Source organism: Pongo abelii, chromosome 6 (genome assembly GCF_028885655.2).
Source record: "Pongo abelii isolate AG06213 chromosome 6, NHGRI_mPonAbe1-v2.0_pri, whole genome shotgun sequence".
NCBI classification, from domain to species: domain Eukaryota; kingdom Metazoa; phylum Chordata; class Mammalia; order Primates; family Hominidae; genus Pongo; species Pongo abelii.
The window spans coordinates 133,533,324-133,553,565 of NC_071991.2; the positions used below are offsets into that span (position 1 = coordinate 133,533,324).

At 38.6% G+C, this 20,242-nt stretch overlaps 1 long non-coding RNA gene across 1 annotated transcript in view; it reads left to right on the forward strand.

Moving 5' to 3' along the window:
• Positions 1 to 20,242, forward strand: part of LOC134761726 (uncharacterized) — a 340,301-nt gene that overhangs the window by 59,572 nt on the left and 260,487 nt on the right. The window contains exon 2 of the long non-coding RNA XR_010140792.1: positions 17,467 to 17,625. This is a non-coding gene — a long non-coding RNA (uncharacterized LOC134761726). The remainder of the gene's footprint in view (positions 1 to 17,466; positions 17,626 to 20,242) is intronic.

Consider the following 20,242-nt stretch of genomic DNA (forward strand, 5'->3'; position numbering starts at 1 on the left):
TGAATTTTAAAATAAACTTATCTATGTTTATAAGACACCTTGCTGGAATTTTGATAGAAATTGCATTAAAGCAATTTGGGAGGAGCTGACATTATTACTATGTTCAGTGTTCCAATCCATGAGTATTTTATGTCTCTCCATTTATTCAGATTTTCTTCAATTTCTTTCATTAGTATTTTGTAATTTTCAGCATTCAGATCATTTTTTTTGTTAGGTATATACCTAAGTATTTTCTTTGAAATAATTGTGAATGTTATTATGCTCTAAATTTCAGTTTCTACATATTCATTGTTAGCATAGAGAAATGAGATTGATTTTTGTGTGTTGATTTTGTATCCTCTGGTCTTGCTGAACTCACTTATTCTATGATTTTTTTATAGATTCCTTAGAATAATATTTAATCACATTATTTACAAATAGAGATAATTTTATTTCTTCCTTTGCAATCTGTATAGTTTCTGCAGCATCTTTTAATGTAGTCTAGTTTATTACTTTTTTCTCCTAAAAAGGGGAATATTTTTGAAGATATCAGTACAATTGTCTTGTAGGACATGCCAACTGGGTTTGTTTATTGTTTCCCTGCAGTGTCATTTAGCCTGGTCCTTCATTTCTGCTTTTCTTATAAACTGGATCATTACATCTAGAGGCTTGAGGAGATTTAGGTTAAATATTTTTGGGAAGAATATTTCTTAATTTATGCTGTGTACCTCATGCTGTATGACAATAGGAGACTTTACAACATCAAGTTGTCTCATTATCGTGACACTAAGTCTGATTGTTTGGTTAAAGTGTAGACTGCAAAATCTTTCCTGTGTCAAGATGCATGATTATTTTACTTAGCAATTTCTGGCATAGTTCTTTGGCACTGTGAGGATAGCCTATTCCCCAGTGATCCTTTCTGTTATGGTTTAGAATGCGTTGATAATCTTTGCCTGAATCATCCATTTTATTAAGCTTTGTAAAATAGTGACTTTTAGTTCTTTTATTCCTTCTTAATTTATGAACTGACATTCTTCTGTGGTGGTTTATCTTATCAACTAGAATGGAACTATATTTTTCCCTCTAAAGTCAGGGTAAATGCTTAGTTTTTTTTTATTATAAATTTTCAGGACTATGGTATAATCATTACCTCCATAGTTCAAACTATTCATTTCTTCCTTCCTTTCTTCTTCGTTCATTCCCTTTCTTCTTTTCTTGCAGTTTTCCTCCCTTCCTTCTTCCCTCCCTTTCTCTTTTTCTTGCTTTCATTACTGATGTCACAGAAGACCTTAATTTTTCAATGCTTTTCAATAAATTATTGCCATTATTCTTTCTGATACTCAAATGTCTCAAATCTGGCCAACGGAAGCTCCTTTAAATGGTCTCTTATGTCCTTTTAACATCAATTTATTATTCTTTGTGCACCTGCTTGCTTTCTGGAACAAGATCTCCTAGGCTGTCCTATATTTTTTGTGCCTTGAATCTAAAATCAAGGACCTCTGGCTCCTTGGCTGAAGAATGGTATTTTTACTCTTCCTGATTCCCTCTGTCCTTTGATTTGGATGTTACAGTCTCTAAAAGGAAGCAACCTCCAGGACAGTATGCAATGTTTCCAGGGGCCCTATTATTTTTTCTTTTCCTTAAATAGCAAACATGATTAATGCCAAGGTTAGTGTTTCTAATCTTTGGTCCCAGAGTGAGGCCTAACAATATATCTTGTAAAAACTCAGACATACTCAGGAATGTCTATAGCTTTGACAGAACCAGGCTGCTGGAATGCCACTTGCTTAAAAAATTTAGAAATATTATAGAAATTAAACATGACCAGGCAATTGATATTGACTGTGGCCCTTGATTCAGATTTTACATAAGTGTAAATTTTTTTTTAACTCAGCATAATTTTCTGGAGAGTCATCCAAGTGGCTATATTAATTGATAATTTTTTTCCTTTTTATTGCTGAATTGTATTCCATGGTATGTATGTCACCATATAAGTATGGTGATATCTTAAAAGTGTGGGCTGATTTAAGATGTAGCTCACTTGAATGAGAAGGCCAAGATATACAAACTTAGTGTGGGTAGGCTGCTGGGGGATGGAGAAAAGAGAATACTGTACTCACCTGACTATAAACTGCCTTTGTCCACTTCCCAATAACTTTTTTTGAGCCCATAAATATTCACTGAGGGGAAAATATGTACTTCTAGATAGGTCCCCATTGTGTAAAAGCAAAAGCATATTGTCTATGTTCATTATGCTCATGGTCCATGGGAGAGACAGACAGGTAACCTCTGGGTGACCACAGGTGCTGACAGGAGGCTACGGGAGCACAGAAAAGGGACATCTGGTTCAGACTGTGTGTGGTGTGGGTGTGAATACGTGCACATGCATGTCAGAAAAGATTTTTAGAGGAACTGGGCCCTGTCCACTGAGGTTTTAGGATTTTAGGGAGTTAGTGTATGGCAGAGAGTCCTTTGTTTATTTCTGTGAGTCTTTAGGATGCATGTTAGAAGGCAGGGTCACATGCACTGGACTGGTGTTTCCATATCCTCAAAGAGTTGTTTTCTTTCTCTGCATTAGAGATTGGGTCCCAATATTTCATTTTTGTTTGTGTGCTGTTAAGGCAGATAACATCAGTAGCATCCTTGAACATCAGCATCATCCCTGCAGAGATCTGCGAACTTAGTTTATGATTCCTTAAAAAGCACCTCTACCTACAGCCTAGCTTGCTGGCAGCTATGACTCTGGCTGCCAGGGCTACTTGCTTTTCACGATGGGTTTTCTCATACTTCTTAGTTCCTCATAGCCTGCCCCATTTTGCTCCATTTCAGGTCAACACGCATAGGCTGGTGATAAATCCCGTTGTCACCCAACATCATATCTCCTGGTACATAGTTATTGCTGCAAGCTCTTTAAGATCATCCATCAGTGAATGAGTGGATGTCCAACCCTTTCTGTTTTCTTTCTTTTGGTGTGCCCAGACACAGCATGCTGCCTTCAGTAACGTCTCTCATGCAGAGATTCTCATAAGGGGTAAGGGAGGAAGCATGGAATGGGAGGAGGGGTCTGTGGACCTTGGAAGTTGTCTGCAGGAAATGGATAACTTCCCTTTTGGCTTCCTACCCTGGTCTACGTGCACACACACTAAGAATCCATATACTAAGTCACCCTGATTCCTTCACATACAAGCTCCAGCTGGACTAGGATAAATTTTTTTTTTTACACTTACAAACAAAAATATTCATTTCAATTAAATTCAACCAACATTTCTTGAATGCTTACTACAAAAAGGGCACTTCCAGGTATGGATGGCTAAAAAGATTTGGCTTCTTCCCTAAGAAAGCTTCTCATTTAGAGGGAAACAGATAAATACATGATTATACTGCCTGGCAAAAAACTTGAATCATTTCAGTTGACTTTAGGAGTAGGGAATTATGCGATTTCTAGGCAAGTCCTTAGAGCAGAGAAGAAGTGACACTAACCATCCAGGAGGGAGGATGGGTCCCCATGTTGTTCTGGGATCCTGTGGGTGGTGTACCATAGAGCCTTAGACCAGCAAGAATAAGATGTCACTGCAGGGCCCCTGAGGTCATGGGGGCCAGAACCAGGTGAGCAAGTAGGATTTTATGACATGAAAGACAAGGATGGATGTAAGACAATGTTCTTTGGATGGTTGTTAGAGGTCATCAGTAAACAGAAGGTCAGGAATCTGACAGAGAATAACACACAGACCTCCAGGAGAGACTGTATGATGAAATGGGCAGGAAACCTCGTCATACAGCCAATGTTCTGCTACAGTCAGGAGCTTCTGACTTGCTTCAACTTTCCTGCAATCCCATGGAATGGACAGCTTAGTGTTACAGGCAATAATAGTGGCATTACTACATCTGACCAAGGAGAGTGAACAAGGCAGCAGGAGGTGACAGCGGGGTCTCATTTCTGTGCTCTGCTGAATAGCACAGAGAGCAAGCAACTCACCCATAAGTGCTTAGCTCAGTAGAAGCCCAAGAAAAATGGCCTCTTGGCGCCATATTATTCTGTCAGGAGAGGAAACAAATCTACTAGCTGTCATGGCCTACTGTTATGAATCCGTGTAAGAGTTTTGGAGGCGAGTCTTAGCATCATCAAACCTCAATACCATTACTCTAAAGTATTGGCTAGTTTTACCACAAATTACACCTTCCTTAGATTTATAGGCTTTTGAGAATGGAGGTAACGGATATTGAACATTAGAAAAGAACCTTGTCTTGATGAAGATGTGCTGATGCAAGATGTTTTTTCCCCAAAGCTTAACAGAGCCTTTGTCTTCCTGTGAATCATAGAAGTGTTAGTAATTCGTTTGTTTTGTCTCCATTTCCTATTTCTATAAGACTCGCATAGTCCTGATGAGGGACATGCATGGCCCCAGCCTCTTTGGCTTGTTGGTAAAGGAGATCCCCGCAATCTGGCAGGCATCAGGGAGATTAGAACGCCCCAGTGGGAAGTGAGCTCTCCCTTTCACTGATCCTAGGCAAATGGATGTCCAAGAAGAGAGGAACAAAAGGTCTAGCTAAAGCTACTAATGTATTTTAAAGAAAAAATGTTAATGAATGGCATGCAGTAAGTTATGGGCATATCATCTGAGATCCTTTTCACTTAAAACAGCAAATAGAATTGCATCTGAAATGTCCATTCCTGGTTAAAAGAGGCAAATCTTAGAGCAGCTTTCAGGCAGTGGATGTGTTGGATGTCACTTCAATGTGGTCAAACATCTAATCCCACTATATTTTATGTTAAACAATAGCACTTTAAAGAAAGCACCTTGGGCTGGGTGTGGTGGCTCACACCTGTAATCCCAGCACTTTGGGAGGCCGAGGTGGGCGGATCACAAGGTCGGGAGATCGATACTATCCTGGCTAACATAGTGAAACCCTGTCTCTACTAAAAATACGAAAAAAATTAGCCGGGCATGGTGGCACGCACCTGTAGTCCCAGCTACTCGGGAGGCTGAGGTAGGAGAATAGCTTGAAGCTGGGAGGTGAAGGTTGCAGTGAGCCAAGATCTGCACCACTGCACCCTGGTCTGGGCAACAGAGCAAGACTCCATCTCAAAAAAAAAAAAAAAAAAAAAAGAAAGCACCATGTATAGGAGAAGAGTTTTTTTGTGTTTTTTTTTTGTTTTTTGTTTTTTGTTTTTTTTTTAATTTGGACTTTCTAGGAGGGCAGTGGGACTATATTTACCTCTCCCCCACCCTAGTGTGATGACTTCGTAAGATTGTAAGTACACAACCTCAGGTCGACCCATTTGAAATGTACATGGTGCAATTAATTAACTGATGTTCTGTTTATATAATGTTCTCTCTTCTGCCCCCCAGTAAATAAAAGAGAAAAAAGGGAAAACATTCTTAAAACAACCATTTTATTCTTGGAAGCAACTGTATTTCCCCTACTGAATTAAGAAAGCTTTATTTTCAAAGATGTATTCTGACCAAACTGAAGCGCTTGGGCTTTCCTGGCAAAGCTACCTACCTGCAAGGCTGGTACACAGCTGTCACTCTCTGTGAGGTTAGGTTAGTAGCATGAGGGCACTGGGGTCAAGCTGGGGATGAAATGTGTTACCACGCTGGGAGCCCATGTGCATACTTCACTGAGAAATAAAAATCAGGACGTAAAATGGGGAATGAAGTGGATAAGACATTATAGTTGATGGGCCAGTGTATTCATTGATATTTTTCAACCCAGCACCAGAGAAGACAGAAATTCTGGGGGATAGAGGGAATAAGAGAGGGAGAGAGAGCACTGAGGCTCTGTCCTTAACTAGGTGGCCCACAGGATGGTAATGAGACTCTATGAGCTATTTTTGATGACTTGAAAAATCTCAAAGGAATTATACATTTATTCACAACAACCATGAACAGACTAATTAAAATGTCAAATTTCTTTGCTTTGGGCTGAGGTTATATAACTCCATTGTGGTAATATATTTATCTCAATTTATCCAGAGGTCTGATTATTGGCGGCTGTATTTGTTAGATTAGTGAAAAGGAAAAATGAATTACTTAATATCTTTCAAATCATGAGGTCCATGGGAGAAAATGATAAGAAGCCCTTTGAGGTAAATAGTTGACAATTACTGTCCTGGAATAGAGAGACCCTATCTGGGGGATCTGTTGAGTTTTTGCTATACTATGGGGCCTAGGGGATGCTCAGTGAATAAAAATTTAATTTTTATTCTAGTTATAAGACAAATATATCTTAGGCTTTCTGAATAGAGACACATCTGAGCAAAACAAATATATGAAAGGTCAGCTTAGCAGTGGGCCTAAGGTAAGTGTATTTGCAATCCCTCAATAAAATTAATTTTACAAGGGAAATTTTTAAAAAAGTTTCAGAGTCTTACTTCTTACAGTGAGAATAAAAGATGAATGAGTACATAATTGCCTTTGCCTTTAAGGAATGCATGGGCTGGGAAATGGGGTCTCATGAGCCCCAGTGGTACCACTGGCCAGGCCCATTTTCTTAGGAGAACAAGCTACCACTTGGAGAAGTATTCATTCTTATTCAGGACAGAATCCAATGTCAGAAAATACAGTAAGAATTCAGAAAGAGGCCTTTGGTTCCTTAACCAAACATTTTCAATGTATATTTATGTGTAAAAGACATCTCAAAATATAAATGCCTAGAAGAGTTCACCCCATACAATTGGTTGAATGATTAAAAGTTTAAAATGCTTGATGTCAATTCTTTCTGAATTGATTGTAAAGACGATAGGCAAAGTCTTCACTGGATACCCCAAAGAGCTCAAGAAGAAGGAAATGGAAGGAATCCAAAAGCAAAAAGGTTGAAACCTGATGGCCTCACTATTGGCCCAGCGTGCTTCTGTCATTATTTGAAGGACTATGGTAGGTGTCCTTGGGTGCAGCTTAGAAAGGCATGCTCTTCAGAAAGCCTCTGCTTCAAGCTTTTTGTTTTTCTTAGTGAAAAATCAAACAATAAACAATCCACTTTTTCCAAAGTACCATTTCTCTTGTAGCAAGTTTGGCTTCCAGTAAGGAGAGCTCCTTGGACATAGCCTGGTGGCCAGAGTTGACTCAGCAGACTGCCTTGCTTTTCCAAAGCTCTGAGCTCTTGGGAGAGTTCTTTGCATGACACAGCCATAGATCACCCAATTACCAAATTCTGCAGTTTTAGAACCTGGTTCCACTAAGAATTCCTAGGTGTTATTATTATTTTATTTTGAAGGAGCTTTGCTCTTGTTGCCCAGGCTGGAGTGCAATGATGTGATCTCGGGTCACTGCAACCTCCGCCTCCCAGGTTCAAGCGATTCTCCTGCCTTAGCTTCCTGAGTAGCTGGGATTACAGGCATGCACCACCACGCCAGGCTAATTTTGTATTTTTAGTACAGACAGGGTTTCTCCATGTTGGTCAGGCTGGTCTCAAACTCCCGACCTCAGGTGATCCGCCCGCCTCGGCCTCCCAAAGTGCTGGGATTTACAGGTTTGAGCAGCTATGCTGGGCCGCTGTTTTTCTTTAAAAGGGTCGAGTTCCTATTTTATTTAAATTCAAAACTATTTGAACATTGCAAAGAATCTTTAAAATGTTATGAGGTGATTTTTTTTTTCCACTAGGGACAGCTCTATCATCCTTAGATAAGGGAAATCTGTCATCTCTAAGATAATTCTGACATCCCTTAACTGCATTACGGAGATTGAGGAAAGTATGATTTACTATATCACAGCAGGGTATATTGGACACAATGCCATTCAATTATAAGGAGAAAACATAGATTAAGCCTTAAGCAAAAGTAATCAGTCAAGGGAAGAGGTTTTTGGGAAAAAAAGAGATTTAATGAGAACTTGTTTGTGAGAAGCAGAGAGAGGAGAATATAAGAAAACAACTTTTCTTTTTTCTTTTAGCCTCAGGTAGAAATTGAGAAAAGAAACAGATTTTATATTTTATAAAAACTTTACTCTTCATTTTTTCACCACTCCCCCTGCCAGAAAAAAAAAAAATCAGATCAGTTTTTTTTTTTCTTTTTTTGAGATGGAGTCTCCCTCTGTTGCCCAGGCTGGAGTGCAGTGGCACGATCTCAGCTCACTGCAAGCTCCACCTCCCGGGTTCACGCCATTCTCCTGCCTCAGCCTCCCGAATAGCTGGGACCACAGTTGCCTGCCACCACGCCCGGCTAATTTTTTGTATTTTTAGTAGAGACGGGGTTTCACCATGTTAGCCAGGATGGTCTCAATCTCCTGACCTCGTGATCCACCCTCCTCAGACTCCCAAAGTGCTGGGATTACAGGCATGAGCCACCCAGCCCGGCTGGTCAGATCAGTTTTTAAGAGAAACTTTAATTAAGCTTGTTCCAAGTTTCTTCATTCCATTTTCTTCTAGTGGGATTTTGGGGAGCACAGTTAGTGAGCATTACATATTCTTTTTGTTGTCTCATTATGTCTGAAAGATTTCATGTATCTATCCAGGGCCCCTTTTTTTTTTTTTTGCCAAGACAGAGAGTCTTGCTCTGTCAGCCAGGCTGAAGTTATCCAGGGCCCTTTTTTAGCTGAAGGCTGGTTGCCTTTCTGCAGGGATCTGGACCTGTGTGCTATGGTGACAATGCTAAGTAACCTCTGCCCACACCCTTAGCCTGACTCTCACTTCCAATGGTAGTAACTGTTAATCGGCAGTTCAATAATTTTTGCTTTAGTTTTTAAAATTCTGTTTTCAATTCAGTGTTTATTTCTTAAGAAAATGTAAAAAATGTGGGGTTATTACAAAGATACCAGATCTAAAACCAGAGATTAAATTTTAGCACCTCATGTTTATGCACCTGTGATGTCTTCAGCATTATTTCAGTGTTTCAAAGTGTTGTTACTATTATTAGCATGTGAATAATCTGATGGAGGAATTTAAAAACACATTTTCAAACATTTTATATATCTTTCTGCACATGGGTCATTTAACAGCCAATTACACAAAATTCAAGCTTCCCAGGTAGTAAAACATCAGGGTTAAATAATTGTTTTGCTATGTTTGGATGGAGAAGAGGAAGAATTTGATAAGTTGAAGGATAAGAAAGTTGATTTTCCAAAGTCTTAAAATAATTTTCATCATTATCATCTCATTAAAAATGTAACAAAAGGGAAGAAGGTTTAAGAAAGAATGAAAATGGTGAATAATGAGCTGGAAAATGATACTGTGGAGAAAACAGAAATAACAGATTAGTTTGCTTTTGGAAGAGATAGTGAAGGATAACTACCATCTAGGAAGAGTTTTAGTCCCATAAACTGAACAAGTTTTCTATCAGCAAAGGACAGAATAAGATGAAAAAGCCTTACACTAAGGCAGGAGAGATTGCAGTTGGATCTAGTGAAGATCTTCAGGACCGTAAAGGGATCAAACTGAAATGGAATGTACAGAGAAATTGCGTGTGTTCTTTCCTTAGTGACCTTAAAGAAGAAAAGAGACAACTATTTGTTCTGAATTGTTTGCCTACATAAGGCAGAGACGTGAACTGATTTTTACAAGTCTCTTGAAGCTTAGCAATCTCTATTCCTTGATAGTTCATTTAATATTGTTTTCCTCTGAGACATGTTATTAGTTAATGGAAATTAACGTTTCCTATCTTGGCTAGCAGCATTACTGCCCCCAAAGTCCTCCCTTTGATAAATCTCAAAGTTAACCATTGATTTCTCCTTCTCCTTTAACACATCTGTGTCTGCTGCTTGACTGATCCACTGCAAATGGCTATAACATTTAAAACGCTGGGCAAGTGCCATGGACTATGCTAGGCGTTGCTTTACACAGCTAAATTCTAATCCTCACAACAAACATTTGAGAGAGCCATTATCAATCCTTCACTAGATAGAATATAAATGAAGAAACGAGAGCTAAGAGGCTTGCTTAAGCTAAATATAGACGAAAAGCACAACTTTAAACACCAGTATTTCTAATCCAAACTGTGCCCTCTTTGAACATGGCATGAAGTGAGAAAAAACTAGAAGCCATTTTTCTTAACTCCTAAATTCAGTAACTTTGGGAAAGTGACTTAGCCTTTCTAACCTCCATGTCCCTGTTACTTTGGGACCTGGTTCTATTTTTGACTAGGTTATATAGAAGACTTCTGGAGAAGTGGAATGATAGCTCAGTTTTTTTTTTTTTTCGACGGAGTCTGGCTCTGTCGCCCAGGCTGGAGTGCAGTGGCGCGATTTCGGCTCACTGCAAGCCCCGCCTCCCGGGTTCACGCCATTCTCCTGCCTCAGCCTCCCGAGTAGCTGGGACTACAGGCGCCCGCCACCACGCCCAGCCAATTTTTTGTATTTTTAGTAGAGACAGGGTTTCACCGCGTTATCCAGGATGGTCTGGATCTCCTGACCTCATGATCCGCCCACCTCGGCCTCCCAAAGTGCTGGGATTACAGGCGTGAGCCACCGCGCCCGGCCAATAGCTCAGTTTTTTAAACATACAAGATCTTGCTTGATCTCAAGTTCCTCAAGCTGACGCACTTTTTCCACATGCACTTTTCCATGTGCACCTTCTGTTCAAATAACAAAGGAGAAAATCTAGTGCCCGAGAGGGAGGTCTCAGAGGTGGTTGGGGCTTTCCTTGTGTCCATCTTGTAGATAATTACTTTGGATTTCTGCATTCTACCTTATGGTCAGGGTGGCTGGTTGGCATTCCTTCCTATACATAGCAGGAGCCAAAGAAAGGCTCTGGACAGAGAGGGGCTATGTGTTTGTGACTCTTGTTCAGCAGATCACTTATCAATCTTAGAGCTCGGAGAATACTTGGAGATAAGCTAGCCCAGGGATGGCAAATATAGTTTATAATCCGCCCCCAGTTGCTGGATTTGATTTCTTGGAAAACAGGGAGAAGAGCTTCAAGGCTACATCCAGGCTCATGTCTGCTATGGTCATGAGGGAAAGGGAAAGCATTTGTGTATCAAAATTATCCTCCTTAAGGTACTCAAGTTTTCATTTTATAGACAAGACAACTACAATCTAGATAGGTTGTTGTCTTGGTCAATAAAGAGTCTAGGGAGATTAAGTGCAGCAAACTCCTCCATAATGCTATAAAGAATATTTGAACAGTTCAATTGCATAAAATGTAGAGCCTCATTATTGCAAGGATAATGTAAAACAACGTTTTTTGGTCAGCCTACCAGTTGCTGTAGGAAAAAAAGAAAAAATAACCTTGTTTTATTAACAGCTATATAGAAATAGTCTGGTGATTATAAACAAATACATAGTGATAATTTCTTTCTTTTCTCCTCCTCTCTACTGCAGAAGATAACATCAGCTCACCTCTTTTGAGAATATGGGTTGGGAACCAATAGCCAATCACTTTGTATTCCACTTAGCATCATCATGGGGCACGCTATCATGGGCTTCATTGTATTTGGCGTTCTGCAACGAGAACTACTCTAAGTGGTGATGAAGAGCAAGTGCACAGCTGTGGGAGCTTGGGGATATAGACCACAGTGGCCCTCTGCAAGTACATCATCTCTAAGAAGATTCGGGTTTTATCTTAAAATTTACTGAACTTTAGATTTATTTAATAACATAACCAAGTTTGTTTTAATACAATTCATTAGTATTAAATAAGATTAGCACTCTAGGAATAATAACAATATCAGCTGACATTTATTTTGTGGCTTTAGGTACACAGTGGCACATGGCTGTTGTGTTAGGGTTCTCCAGAAAAACAGAACCAATAGAATATCTATCTATCTATCTATCTGTATCTATTATGGGAATTGGTTATTCACATGATGATAGAGTCTGAGAAGTACCACCATCTGTGGTTTTCAAGCTGGAGAACCAGGAAAGCTGGTGATATAATTCAGTCTGAGTCCAAAGGCCTGAGAACCAGGATAACTGATGCTGTCACTCTCGGTTTGAGCCCAGGAACCAGGAGCTCTGATGTTGAGGGCAGGATAAGTTGGATGTCCTGGCTCAAGAAGAGAGATAATTTGCTTTTTCTCTGATTATTCTATTCGGGCCCTGAATGGATTGGATGATGCTCACCACATTGCTGAAAGCAGACCTGCTTTACTCAGTCTACTGATTCAAATGCTAATCTCATCTGGAAACACTGTTACAGACACACCCAGAAACAACATTTTGCCAGCTATCTGGGCATCCCTTAGCCCAGCGAAGCTGATCTATAAAACTAAGCATCACAGCTATACATCAGTTTTATATACCCTGGGTTGAGAGTAATGGAAACAAGGAATTGCATAACTCAACTAGTAAATTTTTAAAAGATTTAAGCTAATGAAGTTTTGAAAGAGATTGGCTATTGTATACTTACCCTAGTTCCCTCTATTTTTTCTTTTATCATCACTTTAATTCTCGTCATCCTAGAAAATGTTCACCTGGCCATCTATAGTCATCATTTCCTTAAAAATGGCCTTTGTTCTAAAGCAGAATTCTATTTTCAGATAAAATGTTATGTGGAATTCCAGTGTAGAAAACAGATAAATGTGGGATAGAGTGAAGCAAGAAGAAGGAAGCCCTATGTCCTAACTACCTCCCACTGTTTGTGACAGTCCCTTCTTTACTTCCTTAGAGGCCTGGGACTCTGATAATCACAAACAATTTTCTTAAGGAATCTAGTTAGTTCTTAAAAACATACAACTGCTTCATTTTATTATTATTATTTTTTTGTATACACAGGAGCAAAATTCAACCCTTCCAACCTTCAGAAATTGAGAAAATAGATTATCTTTAGGTATTTGAAATTCTTTAAGAATTACTCTAATTGTATGTCTTTGCTTAAATAATGAGCAGAAATGTTAATTAATATTGTGTCCTTTGGAACTAACCCAAATGTCCATCAATGATAGACTGGATAAAGACAACATGGCACATATACCCCATTGAATACTATGCAGCCATTAAAAAGGATGAGTTCATGTCCTTTGCAGAGACATGGATGAAATTAGAAATTATAATCCTCAGCAAACCAACACAGGAAGAGAAAACCAAATACCACATGTTCTCACTCATAAGTGGGAGTTGAACAATGAGAACACATGGACACAATGAAGGGAACATCACACACGGGCCTGTCGGGGGGTGAGGGGCAAGGGGAGGGAGAGCGTTAGGACAAATCCCTAATACATGCAGGGCTTAAAACCTAGATGATGGGTTGATAGGTTCAACAAACCATCATAGCACATGTATAGCTATGTAACAAACCTGCATATTCTGCACATGTATCCCAAAACTTAAAGTAAAATTTAAAAAGTGTGTCTTATTATTTTTAGGTGTACTTATTTTAAAGCATACTGTTGTGCTTTATTTCTAAAAACACAGTGAGTTGAGAAGTAGATTAATATCCAGCAACCATGATAGGAGGAGGTTTGGACAATGAGGTCCTCATTTAGACACTGCCATCCTCTTGGGAATAGCTCGTTTTAATTTTGGTCAAAATTGTTAGGAAAATGTAATCAACTTCTTGAGAACTGGCCTCATAACCCAAACCTATAATGCTCTTGGAAATATCACAACACAAAAGCTGCTTTTAATTTCTCTCCTTAAAACATCTCTGCTTTTCCATTTCTTCTATTTTGCTCCTTAATTATTATTTTGATTATGTGCTTATCAGGTTAAGCACCTTACAAGTATCTGTAGTAAGAATATGTTAATTGGTTCAGGGCTTCTCTTAAAATAATTGAAAGTGTCTGCTTATTTGTTTTTCTTAGAAACTCAGCCTATGAATCAAACTGCTTCTAATGTAGAAAAATGTACATATAAAATATAGCTATATGTTTAGATTGAGTTATTGTCAAAATATATTAAATCCTTTTAGAAAATGCAAGAATTGAGTTCTTTTAGAATTCACTATCCTTGTATTGAATATTTCCTTTAATGTCTATTACAGGATTACAGAACAAAGTTTCACCGATTAAGTTGCTTTCAGTATTTTTCTTTATTGACAACTCATATTTAAGTTGTAATATTTAGGGCTGTTATTACAAGCTACATACCCTTGATGGATTGTTTACACAATTGTATTAAGATTAAATATTTTGACTTATGGCTCAATTTCTATTATTCTAGGGTAAAATTTTAGGGTAGTCAGACCAGAAATCAGGCAGACTTCTATGTCTTCTTTGCGAGGACACAGTTAATTACTTCTTCCTTTTTGTAAGGCCATGAGCCTGATAAGACATGAAGTTCCAGGCAAAAGTGTTTTCCAATAAAGCTTCTTTTATTCTGTACTACAATTATATCAAGTAATAACCAAATATTACCCCCACTGGTTTCTCAGCCCTCTGCAGGTGAGATTTCTTTCAAGTTTTGGCTGGTGACAAAGCCTTGTGTTCTAGCTTAAATAGATCAAAGAGCTTTCTCATTGTCCAGCTCTTTGCTTTTGTTTTGACTATAGCTTTCCTATGGCTGGGGCCACCCTTTATGCTTTTAACAAATAGAGATGATTGTCCTTTATAATATCTAATTTCAATTTTCTTTCTCTGAAAGGCAAGGTTTATCTTCTAACAGAAACATAACAAAGGAGTAAGTGTGAATAATTGACCAGGACAAGAGCAATGTTGAAGAATATTGCAGAACTTTCATGCTTTTATTCTTTTCCCCTTTTGTAATTTGGATGCATTGTGTTATCTTTTGCAATGAAATGGCCAAGGCATTGTGGTCCTGTGGATTGGATGGTATTTGACAGTTTATCAAGTCCATCCCTTCCCAGTTGCAAAAAGCTTTGTCACATGGCTAACGATCAAAAGTCTGGCTCTGTAGGACTTTTCAGGGTTGTTTTGGTAGAGTAGTTGGTATGACAGTTACCAAATGCTTGTAAATCATATGGAGCAAATCAGAATATTGGAGAGAATAGACACCAAATGAGAACCTCCTGACACTTTTTGTGCCAGAACAAGGCTACACGAATTGAGTAAAGGCCTTCCTTAAAACGATTTATAACAAAACAGGAAGTAGCTTCAGAGTGGCACCCAGGAGCCCATAACCAGGTATGTTGCCCTATTTAGAAATCATATTAGGACCGAAATGTGGGTATAATTATTATTGCTATTTTAAGAGAATTGCTCTTAGACATCCTTATAGAGGAACAAGAATTTTCTTTTGTGGCAATACAGAGCCTGAGAAAATGCAGTATGGTTTTATATCTATATAAACATATGCCATATATATAAACTGTATTGCTATTGCTTATCACTGATTATGCAGTTGGCTGTGGAAAGCTATGAGTCACTGAAATGAACAATTTGAACATATGCAATTGATCACTTTTACAACAGGAAGAAAAAACCATGCTATTTCTTATTTGCTTTTAAAGATATCGTGGGTAACACGTGTTCCATATCATCTGAGATTATACACAGGAAGAAGCTAAACTTATTAATTAAAAAAGTCTTGGAAAAGGAACTTGCAGCCTGCATTACATTAGTAGTTGGTTGCTTTTTAAATACGAAAGAAAAAGGAGTAAATTATGTACTCCTGAAAATTTGATCCTTGTTCTTATGGGAAAATATGGCAAAACATAGAAACTCTGTTATGGCAAAACTTATTAGGATAAGGACTCCTCGCCTGGGGTTCAGGGAAGTGTTTGAAGACGTATAAAATATATCTTAGTGAAAAAAAGTAATTATGTTCTTTTTCTTAAAACTGCAAATAATCCTATAGTGCTTTGGTATTACGTGATCGGTATTATTTTCATTATTCATATTAGGAGTTAAAGAAAAAGAGCCCTTTCATTTGATTATATTATTTTTTATATCAAGCCTAGTTAATGTAGATAATGTAGATAAGGAAAAATCTTGATATAGCTGAAATAATCCTCAGTTTTTTCTCATCACAGCATGATAGGACATAAAAATAAAGTGTTTCTTGTGTAATGTTCTTGCCAGTGGAAATACAAAGTTAGTGAACTTGAAGAAGCAGGATATTTGGGTCCATTCTGAAATTGCTGTTAGATCACAAGAATCATTTTTACTAAATTTTGTAAGACTAAGACTCAACCAACAGGGAATAAAACTTTACTAGTAGTTAGACTTGTCCTATCTGGAACTTTTATATTCTGAAGCAAAAAAACCCATGTACATTAGAGATATCTTGGTGATAACATGTGTCCTAAAAATGATGCTTTCATGCTTTAGGTTGGAGTAGAGGAAGACAATGGAAGTACGGCTTTTGTCAAAGGTTGACTTACAACAGAGAGACATCTGTCTGCTACTCACACCATCTATTGGGTGCCTATTGTACTTAGAAAAAAAAATCCACACTTACAATAACTTACGTGGATATATGGTTAGATATATATATTCTCTATTTCCGTGGTTTATGTTAGAGTTTTGGGGAAGAGGCTGGAGGCAGCCGCCCAAGCTACTTGTCAAAAAGTGGGAACTCAGCTCAAGATGTTTTTCACCTGTGTGAAGAAAACTTTCTGATACAGTATAAGGAAATGTTTGCAAGATTTTGTGTAGATGTGTTATGTGCATTTTTGTGGGGGCAAGACCTGTACCTTTTATTAGACTCTCACAGAAGGCCAAGGCTCCAAAAGTTCCAGGTTTTTCTGGTGTTTGAAGCAGGAAGTGTAAGGTAACACCATCTTATTTCCTATATAAGGATTACTTGAAAACTCTGTGGAAAGATTTGAATAGAATTAGAACCAGATCAAGACATTTTCTATGCAATAGGAAAGTCCTTAAGAAAAAGCTAAGTGGCTCATGTTATTATGATAAAATCTAATGTTAATCTATAAATGACTTCTTTTTAGTATTAAAATAAATCCTTTTATCCTGAAAAAGCAGAATCAGTTAAAAAAAGTAATTGCTATTGAAGCCTTTCTGTCCCCTGAGCTAGCTCAAGTGTGAGTCAATAACAGCTACAGACAGTAGCTGAAGCCTGATGCAACCCAAGTTTATTTTACTCTACTCTACTGGCCCAGGGAAGGAAAATCTGGTAATATTATTAGTAAAAACACTATTAAAGGGGGGATTGAGGTTAAGTTTGTAAACATAGCCAAGAGTACTTCCTTAGCATTTTTTTCTGTTTAATTTGAAAACCTGATAAATAGAAAAATATGCTGGACTGTTGGGAATACAATAAAATAAACTCTTGGCCAGGTGCAGTGGCTCACACCTGTAATCCCAGCACTTTGGGAGGCCAAGGCAGATGGATCACAAGATCAAGAGATCTAGACCATCCTGGCCAACATGGTGAAACCCCAGCTGTATTAAAAATACAAAAATTAGCTGGGCATGGTGGTGCGCGACTGTAGTCCCAGCTACTCGGGAGGCTGAGGCAGGAGAATCACTTGAACTCTGGAGGCGGAAGTTGCAGTGAGCCAAGATCACACCACTGTACTCTAGCCTGGTGACAGAGCAAGACTCCATCTCAAAATAAAATAAAATAAACTCTTGTTGCATCCGATCTGAGCTGCACCAGACTTTTACCGGAGACACAGTGTTCACAATATATAATTGAATCATAGTACCTTTTACAATTTTAGTTAGAGATTTTTAACTGTTATGTCTTTTAGTTTTCAGCTTTCCTCCGCTGTTTTGGGAAACGTCATATTCTTATCTTGGAAGAGTAATCTGAAAATTGAAGCATCTTAGATCCAACAAGGATTAAAAGGAGATGTCCTTGCAGCCATCCAATAGAGTCAGAAGACTTTGGATTTTGGAGTCTGTGAGATGTGAGTTTAAATGCTGAGCTTGCTACTTGGTTTTTCAACTTTCCTTTATGAATTTACTAACTCTTGGTCCAGTGTCAGTATTTAGCAGGGGATGGAATTCATGTCCTGCTTTGGTTTAATCCTAAGTACCCAATCCTGGTGAGACCGACAAGAAGAGCCAGGGGCTGTTATGGTCCTTATGCCTCTGAAATGTTGTAGACTTTCCTTATGGTTCTTGTGCTATTCTTTGTGAGTTGTATGACCTTGGTTAAGCTACTTAACCTCTGAATCTCAGTTTCCTAGTTGTAAACTGAGGCTAATATCTACCTTTATAAGTCATTAGAAGAACTACATATAATATATTTAAACCCCTAGCCCAGTGCTTGGCTTAAGTTGTGAACCATTTGGTTCTGACATTTGACATCTAGCTTCCTCTTGAACATCTTTAGGAACACAAAGGTCATTACTACATGAGAACGCCTCTGCTGTTGTAGCTCAGTTCTCACTGATAATCAGTTATTGGTCCTGGTTTTGCATTCCCAGCAATAATAAGCTTAACTGCTCTTAGTACAATGAGTTTTACAACGTTTGAGGGTGGACATCATGTTTCCTCTTATAGATCTTATAGCCACAGTTTATCGAACTATTTATTGTAAGAGATTATCTCAAGGTCCTTTTTCCTTCTGGACATAATTTAGAATATCAATTTCTTTTAACAGCCTGGCATCTAAAACAGGGTGCAACATTCTGGAAGTGGTATGAACAACATCAGCCCAGAATAGTTATTCTGTCATTGGCAAACTGGTCATTTCTAACCTTAGTTAGAAAATTTTATACTTCAAATCTTAGGGGGTCTCAGTTTTCTCATTTATAAAATGAGTTGCTTAGAGCCAGGTGTGGGACTAGCACCTGAACTCCCAGCTTCTCAAGAGGCTAAGGTGGGAGGATAAATTGAGGCCAGGAGTTTGAGGCTGCAGTGAGCTGTGACTGTGTCACTGCACTCCAGCCTGGGTGACAGAGCAAAACTCTGTCTCTTAAAAAAAAGAGTTGTTTCGGCCGGGTGCTTTGGCTCACGCCTGTAATCCCAGCACTTTGGGAGGCCGAGGCGGGCAGATCATGAGGTCAGGAGATCGAGACCATCCTGGCTAACATGATGAAACCCCATCTCTACTAAAAATACAAAAAATTAGCTGGGTGTGGTGGCGGGTGCCTGTAGTCCCAGCTACTCGGGAGGCTGAGGCAGGAGAATGACATGAACCCAGGAGGTGGAGCTTGCAGTGAGCTGAGATCGCACCACCGCACTCCAGCCTTAGCGACAGAGCGAGACTCCGTCTCAAAAAAAGAAGAGTTGTTTCAATCGAACAACACATAGGACTGCATCTTGCTTTGAAATATAAAACTCAGTGCTACCCACATATGTTGATGTTATATTTCTTAGATATTAGAGCTCATGTTTAATTTTACTAAGTATTTCTTTTTAATTGAGCATGTGTGCTAAACCCAGTGAGCTATAAACGACAGAAATATTCTTCCTTAATGTGCTTATACTGTCTTAGCAATAAGACATAAAATCAAGAATATTATACAAAGAGGAGAAGTGTCTTGTCCTTTAGTCATTCGGCTTGCACACAATGCATAGTTTATATCTTTAACAAAAGTTAAAGTTATTAACAACAATAGTCTATCCATTAACAGATTAAAAACTGATGTTGGAAATGGAAATGTCTTATAAAACTATGTCTGAGGCTCTTATTCATAGAGGGCATGGAAGAAGCTGACCAGGGTACCTCTCCTTAGTGTTGTATTTTAGAGCTGAGTCTGAATTAAGAGTCACTGAGCACAGCCCTCCTGTTATTTCCTTGAGGCTGAGAACTTTCCCTCCTTTCTGAAATAGTATCAACACCAGATCAAAGACACAGTAGTCCTCTGAGACCCGGTCGATTTAACACTCAGCGTTATCTGGTAAACCACTCTCTTTTACTGTGGCTGGAGAACATGGAAAGTTTTTCAGCAACCTCTTACATTGTGAACTTCAGGCCCTGCTCAGATGTGGTGTTTCTTCTTCCTCATGCCTAATATTGTTAGGGACATTCATAGGCAGAGATGGTTAAGGGGAACTTGTGTCTCGACGACAAATGAGAGACTGGTAAAAATGATCTGAACCATCTGACAAAGGGCTAATATCCAGAATCTACAATGAACTCCAACAAATTTACAAGAAAAAAACAAACAACCCCATCAAAAAGTGGGCGAAGGACATGAACAGACACTTCTCAAAAGAAGACATTTATGCAGCCAAAAAACACATGAAAAAATGCTCACCATCACTGGCCATCAGAGAAATGCAAATCAAAACCACAATGAGATACCATCTCACACCAGTTAGAATGGCAATCATTAAAAAGTCAGGAAACAACAGGTGCTGGAGAGGATGGGGAGGAATAGGAACACTTTTACACTGTTGGTGGGACTGTAAACTAGTTCAACCATTGTGGAAGTCAGTGTGGCGATTCCTCAGGGATCTAGAACTAGAAATACCATTTGACCCAGCCATCCCATTACTGGGTATATACCCAAAGGACTATAAATCATGCTGCTATAAAGACACATGCACATGTATGTTTATTGCGGCATTATT